Genomic DNA, 18493 nt, shown 5'->3' with positions numbered 1-18493 from the left:
GAAATCATTCTGATGATTTACCTGAACGTTGAAGAATAGTTGTATCGGGTTCTATTTTCTCTTAGTAGGGAATACTGGGGGCAAATTTCTTCATCTTGCTAAGCCTCAGTTTTTTCCATAAGTAACAAAATTCACTATTAAATTTGTAGTAGGCAAGACATTCAGACTGTGGTGCATACTGAGAAACTGCAGGACCTTGTTTGCAAGTTACTTAACGCCTCTGCACCTCTGAGTGCCCCCTGTAAAATGTGGGTGGTAATAGTATCTTCCTCAAAAAAATGTTGTGAGGATTAAATGAATTAACCAGGTAAAGTGCTTGGAACAGTGACTGGCACAGAATAAATCTTCTATTTTTTTTCTCTGCATGGGCAGGCACCGGGAATTGAACCCGGGTCTCCGGCATGGCAGGCGAGAACTCTGCCACTGAGCCACCAAGGCCTGCCCCATTGGTTTTATAACTATTATTGCTGTTATGATCTTGGAAACAACTGATCTGTTTTCATTTTCGTCTAGAGGCTTCACATTTTTATAAACTCAATCACTATCATTGCACTTGAGTCATAAGTGTAGAATAAAAGTTGCAAGTTTAGAATGACTAGAATTTATGTCTAAACTAGGAAGCCAACATCTCAACAAGGGACTATATTCTTAAAAAACTAGAAAGAATGTTTTTGTGTCAAAGTGGACAGGAAATAGCTTATTTCCAAACTCAAAGTATCTGAACAAAACTGATCATTTTTTATGATGTGGAAACTGTTCTGATACATGTCTGATAGATTTAAAAATGCTTATACACATTAAAAACAACCCTCAAGAAAAGCTAGTAAGAAAATTGCTCTGATTTTACCAAATATTTATTCCAAAGCCAAGATAAAGAAATAGAGAGAAAGGCTCTTGTACTATACCCAGGATAGTGATTATTATTAGTTCTTCTGGAATAGCAGAGCAAAGCATGTGTTTTTTATCTCCTGTGTCATATTGAGTACACAACTCTCCCTCGCTCATCCTCAACCAAATCAGATGGAATAAAGAAGCTTAATGCCATTAGTTTCCCGAAGTTCTTTGCAATGACACTATGGAGACTCTATCAAGAAGAATCAGATTTATCCAATTATTCTCTTCAGTCTCCATTAAGGATGATCCAAAGTCTGGGTCCAGTTCTGGGGAGATGAGTTCTAGCTGAACACGCATAGGGGTTTTTTGTTTGTTTGTTTGTTTTTACTGTGAATTCAGAGATATCCAGAAAGATCTAGCTTAGATCATTCCTGGATTCCAAGCAGATTATTTTGGGGCCCAAATCTTTGGTATAAGGCTTCTACAGTGTAAGAATAATAAGAGTTGCTATTTTTTTTGAAAACTTTCCATGTACCAGGAACTGTGGTAACCGTTTAACATAAATGTTTATTATTTAATCCTTTTAATAACCATGTGTGGTGGGTAGTCTCATTTTACAGATGATAAAACACAGAGAGTTTAGGGACTTTGATGACAGACACACAGCTAGGGATTGACAAAGCCAGGGTTTGAACCAAAGTCTGTCTGAGTGCTAAGCAGATGCTGTTAACTACTGCCTTGCACTCCCTTGTACCAGGAGTGTTCCCAGAAATCTACCCTCTTTTTTTTTTTTTCAGATGATCTTTTAACAATTTTTTTCACTTTTTTTAAATTGTGAAATAAAACAAATATAAATAAAAGTGATCATGTCAAAGTAGAGTTTAACAAGTAGTTCTAGAGGAAGTTTTAAAGTGTGGTGTTTTAGTTTGCAAGCTGTTAGAATGAGATATACCAGAACTGGAATGGCCTTTAAAAAGGGGAATTTAATAAGTTACAAGTTTAAGGTTCCAAGCCAATGGAAATGTCCAAACTAAGGCATCCAGGGAAAGATACCTTAATTCAAGAAAGGCTGATGCATTTGGAACATCTTTATAACCTGGGAAGGCATGCTGGTCCCTTACTCCTGGCCTCCATTGCTTTCAGCCTCTGTTCCTGTGGGGGTTCCTCATTTTGTTTCTCTGGGGCTGGCTTTCACCTCTTGGCTTCCCTTGGCTCTCTCCAGGCTCTGGGCTTGCTTATCATCTCACAGTGATGTCTGCTGGGCTCCAAGATCTCCAAACATCTGTGTCTCTGTTCTGTGAAACAACTGTTCTCCAAGTATCTCTGTGTCGGCTCCCCTTTGAAGTTTCTGTTGGCTCTGTCCTTTCTGTTGTTTCTGGCTCTCTCCAAAATGTTTCCTCTTCTAAAGAACTTCAGTAAACTAATCAAGAACTACCTGGAATAGGTGGAGTCACATCTCTATCTAATCAAAGATCACACCCACAATTGGGCATGTCACATCTCTGTGGAGATAATCTAATCATGTTTCCAACCTATAGTGCTGAATCAGGATTAAAAGAAACAGCTGCTCCCACAAGATTGGGTCAGGATTAAAATATGGCTTTTCTAGGGTACAAAATGGATTCAAACCAGCACATATGGTACATATTAAAGTTTACAATTTCAGATATTTCCTTCTAGCTGTTCTAATATATTAGAGACTATCAAGAAATATCAATAGGGCAGGCCACTGTGGCTCAGCAGGCAGGAAAGCTTGCCTGCGATGCCAGAGGACCTGGGTTCGATTCCCAGTGCCTGCCCATGTTAAAAAAAAAAAAAAAGAAAAAGAAATATCAATATCATGATTCAGTAGTCACAATCGTTTGTTAAATTCTACCTTCTCTGTTACAATTTCTCCCTCTCATTTGATCCTTCTTCTAGTCTTCAGGAATTATTTGGGCAATGATGGTTCTAACTTCTTCATGTTGAAAAGGGATGTTGACATTATGGGGTAGGGGGATGCAACTGGTTGATGCTCTTAGAGAGCCCGGTGCCTCTGGATTTCAGGATTTCTATGGCATAGGAACAATCTGGAGGTTTTAGGTTTCTGAAAAAGAAACTGAGTGAAATTATTTTAGGGTCTCATATAGAGCCCTGGATATTCCTTAGGTTTTTCCAAAATACTGTTGGTTGAGGCTTGGCATATTGCGGCAATTTGCAATATCTAGCTGAAGCTTGCTTAAGAGTAACCTCCAAAATGACCTCTCGACTCCATTTGATCTCTCTTAGCCACTGATACCTTATTTTGCTACATTTCTTTTCCCTCTTTTGTTCAGGTAGGCATTGTCAATCCCATGACACCAGTACCAGGCTCATCCCTGGAAGTCGTGTCCCATTCTACCCTTCTTCTTACTTGACCAGGCACAACGGGGAAGATGGTTAGGTTGGCCTTTGACCCACTGAGCTTCCTAGGACTATTCCCTTTCCTTCTCCAATCTCTCCAAAAGAAGACTGAAATCTCATTCAAAGAGAAGTGTCAATGACTAGCAATCACTTATTTATCTTCCCAGGGGGCTTGCAATTCAATCAGCAGCAAAACTAGTGGTTCTTCTTACGGCTCCAGAAATCATATCTACAGGGAATGGGTGGAGGCAGGTGGGGTATCAGGGTGTATTTTGCTATGTTTAACTCAAGACTATCTCTTTCAATCAGCACCTGGACCTTACTCATAGGACATCAGTGCAACAGGATTGTCTTACCAACTATGACAAGGAGTGTATGAATAGTGCCATCATGGAAAGAGGAAAATACTACTTTAAAGATGGACTGGACAACACTGAACCACCTGTCATTAGATGCTTACATATTCTTTCATGATGATGGACCTAATGATGTTTCCTTGGGTAAGAGATGACCTGTAGTGAGACTAGATTCTATTGAATCACTGGGACCAGATCTTTAGGAATGGATTATATTAGATAAGAAATGGGATGAAACATCTTTTATTCCCTCAACAAGTGTTTAGTGAGCATCTGCTACATGCCAGACACTGTTTGAGGCTCTGGAGACACAACAGTGAGTAAGACTAAAAAAAATCTCTGCCGTCGTGATGCTTAAATTCTAGTAGGGGCAGTCAGACACAAACAAAGAAAACCGTACAGAGCACCCAGTGGTGATAAGTGCTGTGGAGATAGACTAATATGTAGTGAGTTCTGGAAAGGCAAGTGAGGCTGGAGGATAGAGAAACAGGGAGCTGTGGTGGGGTGAGGAGTGTTTTGTGTGTGTGTGCGTGCGTGTGTGTGTGTGTGTGACCTCGAGGGCCTTGTAAAGACTTTGCCATTTATTTCTGGTGAGATGAGAAACCACTGGAGAGTTCTGAGCAGAGGAGAGACATAACGGATCATGTGATCAGATTCCCCAGAGTTCCCTGCAGTCCATTGCCTTCCTAAATAGACACACGTGCCTTGCCTTTCTGAATTTCTTCAGCTGGTAAGCTTCTATTCGCATACATTTTTCTCAGGCCATAACATCTCCAGAATCAATGCTCGTCTGTCCAGTGTAGCCTGACACTATTTTAAAAACAACTCTTCAAGACCCGGACTGCCTTTCAAAATGCCTTCATCCACACAACAGAGCATGCATTTAAAGGAGTAACAAGGAGCCGTTTCTATCGAAGTAAATGTGTGTCTTGCAGCCAACAGCACAGCCATATAACAGTAATGTTTCTATTTCAGAAAACAAGTCTATTATGTCAGCAATAATCCTTCAAAAACCAAAGGTTGTCACACAGTCCCCTTACTCTATGCAGGATAAGTAAGGATCCAACAAATGAAACACTTCTCCTGGAAATCGTATCCCATTTTAAAAAAATCATCTTTTTAAAATATATCTTTGGTAAACAGGATTTAATATCTCTAAATTGCCTCAATATTTGTTTTGAGAATCCTAGGAAGGAGAGGGAATCATTCTTACTGGGGTTTACTAAGTTCTTTGTTATCTGATACTTCCCGTAAATATGAAGGTTGGAACAGAAATACAAAAATACATATCCACAACTGCCTCTCTTGCTCCAGTTCTGATTTCAAGCCCATATTACGTATACATTCCCAAAGAAAAACTTCAAATGCCATATTTTGCAAGCTTGTGGTTTCAAATTGCTGATTTAAAGATCATTTTGACCTCCATACAGAATTTTAACATTTTTTCCTGCTTTATTGGCCCAGGGGTGATGATGGAACCGAACATGCTTTTTAATAGGGCCAAGTAAATTGAAAATATTCGCCTAGGAAAGAGACAGTTTTATGAAGTAAATACCTGCTAAAGTCGTTTTGCTTTTTTTTTTTTCAAACCACTCAAGAAATAATCACCCACTGACATTTCTGGTTCAACAACTTTTCTTCTTAATGTAGTTAAATGTCAACAAAAGCGTTACTTCTTAATTATCTGAGTATCCTGAGTCATAACAATAATGCATACATCACTTCACTTAGGAAATGATTTGTTCTCAATTACATTAGCTCTTATTACAAGAATCCTTTATCCAGTCCTTGGAAAGAAGATAGTTTTTCCCTTGGTGACTTTCTCTACTGTAAATGACCTGGGTTGATCTTCTCTGATATTATATACAAAAGTCCGACTTTTCAAAATGGAGGTGAGCAAATCTGCAAACTTTCCCTCTCCTGGTACTTCCCCTAGAACAGTGCATCTTAATTTTGATGTGCAGAATTTCCTGGGGGAGCTTTATATATATATAGCCAGTATATATATATAGACACACATACACACACAATATACATGCATATGCATACACACGTATAGAGATAGATAGATGAATGATAGATATAGATAGATAGATAGAGAGATAAATAGATATGCCCAGGCACAACTTGAAGAGATTCTGACCTAATCGGTAAAACCTGGACATTTTTAGAAAATGGTTCTAATGTGCTTTTGGCTTGAGAACTACAGATCAAAAAGGAGAAGAAATACTTTTTCTTTCTGTCCTTCTTTCTTTTCATTCTTTTATTTACTTCTTTTCCTACTTTTTTTTAACCTAACATTGACTATTTTTTTTACCTAGCATTGACTATATAAGATAATTCCAGATAAATAGTACTGAAACTATAATGAAATAAGTATGCATGAAAGAAAATCCTATTGCTTAGATCAGCTGTTTTTGATGAATTCATATTTTCAAATTTATTTTGCAACCATAAAACATTTATGCTGCTACATGTTTAGTGTAGACAACAGATATGTCTCATTTTAGCATCAGCAGCACTGACTACAATGGTCTTTGATTTATCTCTATTGTTTACCTCCATTTTCAATGATATTTGAGTGGTTTCATCAGCACCTCGTGTAGTGAAGGTCCAGCCAGGCAAGTACTGAGACTTGAATACATCTGCCAGATGGAAATAGGTGAGCCCTCCCTCTCGTATTTTCACGAGCAAGAATAGGCCTGTAGATGCTTGAACTATATACTTAATTGATGTTCTGAATATTCAGATATATCTGCAGAATGTCAGAAAACTGGGATGGAAACTAGGTGGTTGTGAGGAACTGGAGCTTCCTGAGAATAAAAAAATCTTTATGAGGAAGTTTAGAGTCTGTTATAAACAGGATGACTCAGCAAAAGGACCTGAGGGTCAGAAGGGAGTGGTTTTGCCAAGCTGGCAACTAGTTTTGGAAGTACCCTGAACCAGCTACCTGGCTGTCTGTGACTTTGGAAAGGAAAGGGCTATGTGTGAAGGGAAAGAGAGGTTGTACTAACCTCGGTGCTACTTTGGGGCCCATGGCCAGTGGAGCATGTAACTCCAGGCTGAGCAAGGAGTGGGGTGTACAGTGTAGCTCTGGGTGGCAGCACCTAGTTTGAGCAGTTGCTTCTACCATTTTAGGAGAGCATGCCAGACACTTACTTAGGACTCCCCAGTCCCTGGTGATAGAGTAATTTTGCACCGAATTGGAATTCTTGAGTGAAATGCTATGGGTGTGAAGGTTGGAGCCAGTGAGATTTTGGTTTTGATATTATTAGACCTCATTGTAATGATAGGCTGAGAAGACTTATGGATATTTGGGTGCATTGGATTTTATCTCATCCTTTCCATTTCTCAGTCACCAAACATTTCCTGCATCTATATTACTCCAAAGGCTTTCAAATAAAACAAATAAACAAACAGAAATCAGGGCCTTGTTTTCTTTTTCCACTACAGTCAGCTTGCATGTGCCTAATATAGAGAGGTTCACTGGACATTCTGAAGATTGGCTGCCTTCATTGAGGGCAGTTGAACAGAGTAGTCACACCCACAGAAAAAGCACCCCTCTAACGCATCAGCAGACCCTTAGGGTGGAGCTCTCTCATTTATCTTGTCTGTTGAACGAAATCATCATACATCTTCAAAATGCAAACTGCAATGAAATGAAACATTTTTAAAAACTCAGGTTGGGTGGGGTGTAAGGATTTGGGGAATTTAGAGGTGTGTTTGAGTAGTTCACCTTGAAATAAAGTTTTTTAAAAAATGAAAAATTCAAGTAGCTACAGAATTTTTCTGTTTCCTCATTGGCTTTCACCATTTCCAATTTGCAAGATTTTTACCTGAGCCACTCCCCGGAAACAAGGCTTTTGTTATGAAGTTAGGCCATGTTTCTAGGTAGTTAAGAAATTTGCTCCAGGGTATATCCTGACTGCATGTAGGTCAACGGAACATTGCAGTCTTCTTACCAAGTATTACCTGTGTACTAGCTAACATTCAAATTCCAGAGACTAACTGGGGGATGCAAATGGGTCCAGCCTTATTCTGGAAATCAAGAGATTGGTGTCCTAATCGCAGTTCTGACTAGCAAATGAACTTGGAACAGCCACTGAATTTCTCTTACATATGTAAAAAGGGAGTAAGGATTTCATTAGAAATACCTTTAAGATTCATGCTGCTTCTGAAGTTTTTTGAACCTAAATTTGAACATTTGCAAAGTTTAAATAACTTAAAGTAAGCCTTTTTTACCTCCTCACCACGGGCTGGTACATGGCAAAGAAGAAAAGCAAGGAGGCTGAGTTTCCTTAACTTGAAAGAGAGCTTTCTCAAGGAGAGGTCCGTTTTCTACAAGGCCTGTCTCATTCTAAAGACAGATTTACTACAAAACGAATCCTGAACAGGACCAGGGATCCATTCTCACTCCGAAGTGACTGTGTACTTAAAGCAATGAATGCCAAAGCCGGCCTCTTATTTGGCACTGCCAAAGGAAACAGGAAGGCAATCCATAAGCCTCCCAAAGTGATAAACTCCATTTATCACCCTCTCATATGTGCCTCAAAGACTAAACTTGTCTCTTCGTGGCTCCATTTCAGTTGAGTACTTTCAGAGCTCAGTCCAAACCTCTTCTCTTAGGACTTGGCTTAAAATATTGATAACCATAAATTTCCATATTTATATATTCAATCTGTATGAACTAAAAAAAAAAAAAAACCAAACTATTATAGAAACCATGTACAGTCTTAGGGATTAGTATATTTAATTTACACAATGAAACTTGGGCTTCGGCACTGATACTGTAACAATAGTGAATAATTGAACTGAATTGTATTACATTCTCTGTACTATAAAATCTTGTTGTTTTTTCTTTTTGCTTTTATGTTTTGGGCAAAGTCATCAACTTTGCCTTGCAAAAAGCTTTTTATTTTGCTTTTATATTGTCCTGTCACTTTGACATGCCTTCCTTTTTTCTTTTTCTTTTTAAATTTGATTTGATTTGATTTGATTTCCCTGTTACAAGATTCATTCCTAATTAGAGAACAAAGCGTGATGCAGATCTACTGGCTCGGGTGGAACAGTGGTAGGTGGCTGGCAGTACCTTCCACATTCTGGTTAGCTGGGCATGGGCACTGGAAAACGTTAAAACCTTAATCTACTCTAACAAAGTAGAAGGGGATGCATCTCTGGTTGGCTATTCGTTCAATCACTTACTTATTGAACAGGGTCCAGTATGTGCTTAGAATCACAGAATGGCATATTTGGAAGGAGCCAGGCAGATCATCTAGTCTAAGAGTGTTCTACGGACCTATATCCATTCCCAAGGAGGTTTTCATTTGCTCATGGGACTAAGAAAAGTAAGGATCGTGCAGTGAGTTCATCAAACAGCTACATATATTCACTTGAAAAGACTGTCATTTATTCTGAGGTTATGATCTTTTTACTTTTTAAATGCTAAAATGTATTTTCTTTCATGAAATGATAATAGTAGGTAGTAGTTATTTTAACGGCCTTACACAGAAAAATAAAACCGAGCAAATCTATGTCAGCTACCCTATTAAAAAAAATATGACCTTGAAATACAAAGTCTGGGGATGACTCATCTGGTTTGATCTTCTATTCATTATAGACCTGGGGAAACTGAGGCAAAGTGGGTACCTGGCTTGCATGTGATCACAAACTGGTCAATGGCACAGAAGCCATGTGGCCTTGAACTAGCTCATGCTCTCAAAGCATAGCAGTGTGGGAAGGAAAGTATATGCTGTACCTATCAAATTCAAAGAGTTACTCAGAAACTATTGTAATACTGCTCTCTGTTTATAAACCTCTTGTTTTTATTCACATGCAAATTCCATCTGACATCCATAAAATGCAATTTCTCTCTCTCAAAAAAAAAAAAAACCCACAGGCAAATGGGAATATCCTCTTTAATGAATTCTACCCTTGTACAGGAGGGGGTGGGAGAAAGACCACTTTTTTGTGCATAACAGAATGGTGGCTTCAGGGCCACCTAAAGTCATTTACCTTTGCAATGGCATTTAGTTCCTATCATTTTGTCTGCATGAAGCATGGAGAGGCCCAATGGATGCTGTGAGAGCAATGAAAGGATAACTAACAAATGTCCCAATACAAAAAAAGACTTCAAATCATTTTTGACACAGGAATAAAAGTTAGATTCCTGTGCCTGAGACTTCAAGTTATCTTTCTAAATGGCTTTCTCTAATCGAATCAGCAAACCCTTAGGGAAGAGCCTTCACTTCCTTCCTGTTGTCTGTTATGCCAAGTGCACCGAGTGCTCAATAAATAATGCTAGAAGGCCAAGGTAAGTGGGCGTAACATATTTTGCTTTTGATTGTGCCTCTGAAAAAAAATGAATTAAATGAGAGAGTGATAAAAGGAGTAGGCAACAAAGGAATATAAATGGAAACCTGGGCATGATTTTTTTTCCACTCTTTAAAGCTTTACTACAAATCCATTTATGTATTAGCTTTCAGTCCTGAAGTTTAGAAATTCATATATGTTTCCCAGAGACAATGCTTTCAGAGAAGATAACTGATAATATGTTATATTTTCCTCCTCATATAACATTACCCAAATGCAACCCGTTGCCTAGTATTATGGATTTTGTGCTACCCCAGTAGCAAATTTGAAATGTAAGAAATAGGACCTTATCTACTATCTTTTTATTAATAAAATTTGTAAATCAGAGAAGTAGCTCATGTGGTTGTCTGTTTTGACACTAGAGTGCTAAAAGAGCAACCTTTGTTCTGCTTTTAGAGGTGCTGTTCCACAGGTATTACAGAGTTTGGCAAGAGTTTGTATGATGTCTCATTTTCTGTCTTTCTCCCTCCCACTAAGGGCAGGGATTCTATCTTCTTCATTTTTGGATCCTCAAGACCTAACACAGGCCCTTAATGCACCAATCGATCATTGAGCACATCCTTAAGTACCTATGGTGTGTTAGGGAGTGTGCTGGGTGCTGGGGATTAAGTGCTGAAGACTGTCTAGTAAGGAAGACAGATAGTCCTGGAAGTGATGGCCTAAAGAGCGAGAAGAGCTGAGCTAGGGGAAGTCGGGAAGGGGTGGAGCTGTCTGACCTGCTTCCTAAAGGAAGTGATGTTTCAGGGGAAACCTGAATGATGAGTAGGAGTTTCCCCAATTTTTTCTTTTTCTTTGTCTTTTCAGGTTACTGGAAAAGCAGGTGGGGAGGGGGAGGGGGTTGTGGTTGGAACATACTGCTTCATTTGTCATCTTCTCCAATGGTCAATGAGAAAAATGTTTCTACGCTTCCTAATTAGGGTCTAGGCAATACCTTTCAGGTTGATCGTACGCTCACATTTCTATTTGACTTTGTCATGCAATATTTTCCATGCTTCCCTAACCTTGAACACTGATGCAAACCTCAGTCTGCCTTACTTGGTAGATCCCATGTTTCTACTTTCAGAATCAATTTAATACATTCTCTTTCCTTGTTCAGTGCAGTGACCGACTAGATGGAGAAATTCTCATTTAGAAAATTACATCTGAAATTTATTCTGTCTTTCTTGCTCAGAGCCATTTGAAACACCACCCCAGCTGAGTATCTGGGGCATTCAGGAGTGGAAGACAAATGTGTAAACCTGGATGTGTGGATGGAGCACACCTCGTGATGTATGCACAAGCTGAAATGCCAGCCTTGGAGAGACAAACCAGCTCCCCTCTAGCTCTGTTTGCTGTTTTCTGTCTTTGAAATCTAAAATTGATTCCATGTGTACTATGATGTGGGCAACAGCCAAGGGCTGCTCTGTTTTTTACTGACACAGACACTGACACAAGCACGAGATCTTTAGGACTGCCTGCTTAACTTCTCACAGCAACAGCCACTTCCTCCATTTGGGATGGGCTGTGGTCCCCGAGGGAAGCCTCGGCATCCGAATTTGGCAAGGAATCCCATTCCCATAGAAGTCAGGGCTGCCCTTGCACGCCCAAGGAACTGCCTGGTGAGGTTCTCACACATTTGCCTCTGGCTTCCCTGGGGAAAGTGTGTTCGCCAGGTGGAACCAGTTGGGGTCTCCTACATTCCCCATCGTGCGCAGACCCATGGTTCCTTAGAAACTTCTTGCCTGTGAGTATGAAGAAAAACGGAATCTGTATGTCTTTATCAGCTCACAGCTCAGCCGCCTTGCTGCTCAATATCAGCACACATTGGCAGGGCTTTACATATCGAAACCGCTGGAGAGGGGGCTGACGTCAGGGCCCCGTGGTCCATGCTGCAGTCACACCTGTTTCGATTTGACCCCCTTTATAAGTGTTCAGAAAAATGTGAAAGAATTTACAAAAGCCAAATTAGAGCCCCTCTCACCCTCTCTCCCACCCTTCCCCCTCAGGAAAAAAAACTGAATGAAACTTGAGGAGGAAAGACAAACAGAGAGACTTGTGAGAATGGCTGGCTTCATCTACATTTGCAAACAAAAATAGACCAGTTGTCTATTTACATCGCCTTATAAAGTATCTTTACACAGGGGAAGAGATGATCAGAAATGCATTTTTTGGCCCAAATCTGTTTTCATACCCCCACCCCCACCCCCTCGGGATCTCTTTTTCCTGCTTTCGCCCCATCTTTCTGACCCTCTGTCTTCCTCCCTGGCTCTGACTATGTAGGCAATTTCATAAAATTTGTAGGTCAAAACTTATTTTAGGAACCATTCTGGTTGTAAGATCGCTGCTGCCTTTTAAGCAGTTTTGTGGACAGCATTCACATAGGCAAGAGACCGAGTGATCTGCTGGGTCCTGCCTCAGGGCTGGTGTGAGGCATGGCACCGCCGGGTGAGGGCGCTGGACCTGCTGCTGGGGTGGTGGGCTCTGCTCCCCCTGGCGCTCTGTCTCTAGATTATGGAATTAGAACTGATGGCTCCAAACTGTTTTATCTCGATCAATGAAAAAAAAACATGCATCGATGTGGATAGATACTGAATGCTGAGCTCAGGGAGTATCCTGGCTATAAATGTCCATGTTGTAAGTAACCACTAGAAACGAAGGGCTCCAGGCCCCTCCCTGGTGATGTTCTCATGCTCCCTCTTCTCCTGCTGGGAAAGCCTGCTTCCCTCCATCAGCAGAGCCAGTTCCTCGCCTCCCCATTCAGAATCTGGAGCCAGGCTGAAGTGGAAGCCCCTCCCCCACAATTTCCATAGCAAGTTGCTCTGGGTATCCATGAGTTCACGCCTCTCCATGGAACTGTAATTCTCTGTCTCACTGAATAGATCGTATCCCTGATTCTACCACTGGGCCTGGCTCAGACCACATAAACTGGACAATTTAAAAAAAAATAAAAATAAAATGAAGTTCTAGAAATCACAGTTAGGTCACTCTAATAGCTCAATGTCCATTTGAGTCGAATAGACTTTGTAAATGCTAGCCTGAAGGCTTAATAAATTTTCCTGAAATCATTCCGATGGAAAAAATGCACCAGGAGTGCCAAAGAACCAAATTAAATATGAACTTTTGGAACCCAAAACCTTTAAAGCTGAGGCTGTTCAGAGAGAGCCGGGTACCTGCTTCTAATTTCTAATTGTATGAAGGGGTTCATGTTCCTGCTTCTGAGAGCAATGATACTGGGACAGTAATGAGGACACTGCTAGAGGCCTGTCCCTCTCTCCAGTCCCAGCAGCTTACTGTGCAGTCACTTTTGCTGAGCTGTGCCTGAGTGTCAAGACCTCTAAGTGAACAAAGCAGAGGGCTTCAGTGAATGAAATGCATCAAACGATGATTCTTACCTTCTTTTGTTCACTTTTAAATCCTTTCACCTCTCTGTTTCTACCTCTTGTACCTATCTTTTTTTTTTTTTTTTCCCAGAAGGAGTTTTGATTCAGCTTTCAAGGGAATGGGAGCTGGGAGTAACCTGTTGGTACAATGCACAGGTCCACAGTATGTGTCATTTCTTCTACTCAGTTAATTACTCACCCATAATTCTGGATGTCCCTTAGGCAGGAGCAAAATGTGATAAATGTCAGCAAATGAACTGACTGTCATAGAAACCAAATCCACAAGGGAGAAGGGCAAAACCGCTAACATGTTTTCAGATACAACCAGATCAGACTGTAACGGTCTAATCCCTAGTAAATAGAGGAGGATAAAGAACCAAAATCTCCTTTGGAAATAACTCTGCTCCAGAATTTCACAGAAAAATATTATGACAAAACTTGAGGTACATGGGACTATAAAAATAGATGTCGCATTTACTAGAGTTAAATTACATGCAAATTTCTCAAAGGGAAAAGGGTGGCGGATCTGACCAGAAAATAGCAATGACTTGACATTGGATTAGAGGCACATGATTGAGCAAACTCCTTCAGGGCAAGGCATTTTGGCTAAGAGACAGAGTGTGGAGCATGGCTAGACGCAGACAAACATGGATCTTAATTCCACTTCTGCCACCTGCCAGTTGTGTATTTAGCCTTAGGCAAATTACTAAGCCACTCTGCTTTCCATTTCTTCATCCAAAAAGAAGAGAGCAGTATTCTCATTTTTCAGGAATGTGACAGAGAGAGCACTTGGCGCATAGTAGGTATTCAATAAATGTAGGTTCCATTCTCACTCCTTCTTTGCATATTCAGCAGCACCAAACATAATTTCTGGAGCATTATCTATGTTCAATAATATTCTTTCTTCTTGGTTTTAAATGCATTTCTCTTATCTCCTCGAATGGGTTACAATTTCTCTAAAGTACCCACCATTTCTACCTTTCTCAAGAAGTTGGCAGCTGATACAGTCTACCAGAACGAGGGGGTAAATAAATGGGGAAACACATGGGATTCAGGAAACACGGGATCTGATAAGGAAAGAGATGCAGGGGATTCCCAGGATGGTGGCAGGAAGTCCTGAGTGACACTCTATCAGTAGGCCCAGAGAACATGGTCAGGATTGTTGCTGGGGACAGAGGGTTCATGGGGAGACTAGCCAGGAGAAGAAATGGCACAGAATATTGTCTGACTGGAGTCACAGAGTAGACTGTGCATCGAGAGATGTTGTACAGAATTTTCGGATGGTGTGAGAAGACGCAACCTGATTTTCAAAGAAATTCACAAAAGAAAAAAAAGAAGAGATACTTACTTCCTGGAGAGGAAACGTAATATATCTCAGTAGTACATATTATTTACCTTATAATAATCCTGAAAGGTCTGATATGGACCTTACCAAATATTCTGGTATAGATCATGTGGCAAAGGGAGAGAGGGAGAAAGGGGTCAAAAACAGAAATACAATCTTCTTCTATTATAATAAGTAATGCAATAGAGATGGCCTAAAATTAACAAATCAAGAGAGAGCAGATTTGGATATATTTAGATATGTGGTGGTAAATGCCAAAAGAAACATTTAAAGATGATGAAAGTGGTTTCCTCTAGAGACTAAGAAGGGTGAGCTTTTGCCTTTCAGCACTATTTATCTTTTTAGACTATATAAATGTGTTACTTTGATGAAAGTAATAATTAAACATGAAAAAAGCTGCTGGCATTCAATAACTGCATTTTAGAAGCATAAAATTCCAAAGTATAGAAAGAGATGGAAACTGAGGAAGTAAACAACACAGGAAGTTGAGCGCTAAAGAGAAAATACTCAGCAACAAGTTGGGGTCCAGAATCCATGTGTTGTGACACTCGTTGCCAAGCTCGTTCTGGCACACAACCTATCCAGGTAGCAGCTGGCATGGTCTTCTGCACAGAGGAGGTGCTAAAATACTTTTCAAATGAATAAAGAGCTATATCAATTGCTGATTTTTTCCGGGGTGATTTTTAATAAGCTTGGGCTGGAAATCAGAGGGGTCCCACCCGAAGTTTATAGCTTTGTTCTGCAGGAAGGGATAAGATTATAGAGTAAAAGGATTTTGAAAAGCTCTTCCTGAAACCTGATTCTGAGGCACACATTCCATAGGTCTAATCCAGTTCACACAACGCCTGCATTTGCCGGAGACTCATTGTGACAACTGATATTTGAGTCAGGCAGTCTAATAGACATTTTAATTATGCATTGCTTTACTGTCCCTACACTCTGATCTTACGTTAAGCTGGAACCCTCATTTGCAGACTGCCCCGCAGGAATCTAAAGACCCCAAGGAGGAGTCTCAGGGAAACACCGGAGGGTAAGGAGATGAGATAAGAGAAGCATCCTTGCTCAAAGGGTGAAAATCATTGAAATACATCTCCAGAAAACATCTGCACCACATTAAGTCAGCTTTACAGGGAAAGTTTACTTAAAATTTAATATCTTAGCCTTAGATTTTATAGTGTAGTAAATAAAAGAAACACCAATTAAATAGTGTCATTGTGTCTTTGTAAAATTTCCAGTGGAAGATGCCCATCATGTTACCTAATTCTCCTAATGAATAATGAACCTTTGAATTCAGTTCCAGGAAAAGTTTATCTCCATTGATGAATTTGCATGCTTTTAAAATATTAAAACATACCCACACAATTTCTTTTTGTCTTAGATGCCTGGACACTCAGAGTTAAATGAGAGTTCACTTTTGGAAATCACCCATCACAAGTGTCTACTAATACTAATCTCTGGACTGCTTTCATGGGTTTGGTTCTGAGAATCCTTTTTTGGCAAAGAAAAGCAAACTAATATTTGTGAGGGCCAGGCCATGTATATAGTTTTTCTCTTAAGGATTATTTCATATAATTTTTTCAACAATCTTGAAAAAACAAGGGTGCTCATTTTACAGATGACAGAGCTCAGTTTTCTAGGAGTTGAAGTAACTCAGCCAAAGCCATACGGTCATTAAGGTCCTTACAAAATTTTTTGAAGTAAGCAATGTATAAATTCTCAATAAGCAATAATTGCAACAAGGTAAATTTTTATCCAGATTGTTACCAGATTTTTCAAACTCACTTATTTTCCTTTGATTTCAAGACTACGTGTCTATAACACATACAGATAGACAGACAGACAGACACAAAAATACTATAACATTTCTTTTTCTTCTTTTTATTTCCCTCCTCTTCACTTCCTTCCTCCACATGTTGACACTTTCTCTCAGGTGCTCTGTTTTCCCTTAGAGGTACAGACAGATCCTGGTCTCAAGGAAACTGTCCGCTGTCTAGTGGAGGGGTTAAGTTATGGACTTAACTACAACTCAAGGTAGAAAGTGATGAATGCAATGAGGCATACAAAATGCTTTTTGAGTTCAGAAGAGGGAGAGAGAAATTTTTCAGTCTCAACTCCCGGAAGTCACAGCTCAGTGGAGCAGAGATACTTAAACAAAGTTATAGTATAATATGATAAGGACTATACTGGAAATGTTTGTTTTGTACTGTGAGCACTAGAGGAGTAAGACACTAACTTTGTTTCCCAGCTTGGGAAGAGATGATGACAGCATCCTGGGAAGTCAGGGCGAGGAATGGAGAAGCCAGGGGTTGGAGGTCCCCAAGGAATCCGCAGAACTGTCTAAGCATGTATACAGGATGCAGCCACCAGGGGGAATGGGGCAGTGGTTGGCCAAAAGGCCTTTTAAGGGAGGAGAACTGGTTCTGTGAAGTGGAACTCCAGGGAGTGACTGGCTCCTGGGGAAAGCTCCAGTTCCAGGGAGGAGGCCTGGCAAAAACAAGAGAGGATAACTAGAACCTCAACCACCGGGCTCAGCCCAGTACAAAGCTGCACAGAGCAAGGCAGAATTACTTAGAAACACATGGTGTAGCCTGTGACAGGTATGGACAAGGTAGCTAAAAAGAAGGAGATCAAAGAGATTATTGCTGTAATCTAGGCAAGTGGGCAGCAGCCATGGAAATGAAGAAGAGCTAGAGATGGGGACAGTCATGCAGTGGTATCTGTAGTAGCACCTGAGAAGGTGGGCCTAAGAGAGAGGTGGGATCTATGTTGACTGCAGAGGTTCTGAGCCTGGTAAGTGGGAAAATGGGGTTCAAATGGGTAGGAGAGTCAATGGAAAATTATTTTTGAAGGATTCCAGGGAAGTCTGTAGGTAGAGCTTGTAGGTAGAGCTTGTAGGTAGAGAGGAAGGATTGAGTAAAGGTATAAGAGAGGATAATTGATGAAACATGCCTTCTGGAGAAAGGGTTGAGGTAAGTGTTAGCCTCAGAGAAGCGAGATATGGGGGGAAAGGGAGAGAATGGCATAGGGGATAGATGAACTCTGAGTGACTTTTTGAGACTGGCAGGAGGGAGGTTGAGCTGCCTGGGCCCACAGCAAATGCACATTTAAAATCTCTGACATGTTTTTGGTACAAGGATATTGTGAAGGTCTCCTTGACCTTGGCCTGGGCCCCTCTAGCATGATCTGTACATCTGCAAACAGAGTGACTTTTCAGAAAAGCAAATCTGATTCAATAAATTCAACAAATTTGAATTAAGCAAATAGTTGTGCTAGGCACAAGTTATACCTATGTCAAAAACAGCTCATAAAATATTTTCCATGATGAATTCCTGGAAGAATTCCTAAGCTCCTATCAATGGTTTATAGGGCTCCCTGTGATCTGGCCCCTGCTTACTCCTCTAGTCTCAACTCTGTCCTCTCGTGACCCTTTATTCTACAGTCCATCCATGCTGAATATGTTAGACTCTTCTAAAAGAACTCAGCCTCTGTCTGGAAGGCTTTCTACCTTCCCCCTTTCCTTTAGCTTCCTGAGGTCAGCGCTTAGGTGATACCTCCTTCAGGAAGTCTTAACTAGTCCTCACGCTATAACAGATGCCTCAGCCCTATGTTCTATATACCTTGTAATAACTTCTACCATATCACTTTATAAGACTACATTGTAATTACTTGTTTCCCTCAATTACAAATGGGTGGGTATTATGTCTTGGTCATCACTGATACATCATGGATGCTCCATATATGTTTGTGGAAATCATGCTAAATGAAAAGACTTACTGGAATATTCTTGATAAAACTCTCTTAGTTGACTCTTACCCATATGATTCCCCAGGAAATAAGTAAGTACTCCC

The 18493-nt window shown here is 40.3% G+C and overlaps 1 protein-coding gene and 1 long non-coding RNA gene across 7 annotated transcripts in view; one reads left to right on the top strand and one right to left on the bottom strand.

Annotated features, from left to right (window-relative positions):
- Positions 1–11473, top strand: part of LOC143644332 (uncharacterized) — a 58876-nt gene extending 47403 nt beyond the window's left edge. For 3 of the 6 annotated variants that reach the window (XR_013156626.1, XR_013156627.1, XR_013156624.1), the window contains one exon: positions 3526–4852. This is a non-coding gene — a long non-coding RNA (uncharacterized LOC143644332). Of the gene's footprint in view, positions 1–3525; positions 4853–11112 lie in introns of those variants that run through there. The other 3 variants (XR_013156628.1, XR_013156629.1, XR_013156625.1) reach the window with 3 other exon arrangements.
- Positions 1–18493, bottom strand: part of MAML2 (mastermind like transcriptional coactivator 2) — a 341806-nt gene that overhangs the window by 81889 nt on the left and 241424 nt on the right. The window lies entirely within an intron of this gene.

This window comes from Tamandua tetradactyla, chromosome 8 (assembly GCF_023851605.1).
Source record: "Tamandua tetradactyla isolate mTamTet1 chromosome 8, mTamTet1.pri, whole genome shotgun sequence".
NCBI lineage: Eukaryota > Metazoa > Chordata > Mammalia > Pilosa > Myrmecophagidae > Tamandua > Tamandua tetradactyla.
The sequence above is the reverse complement of the archived record's forward strand: the minus strand, read 5'-3'. Positions and strand labels throughout refer to the sequence as shown.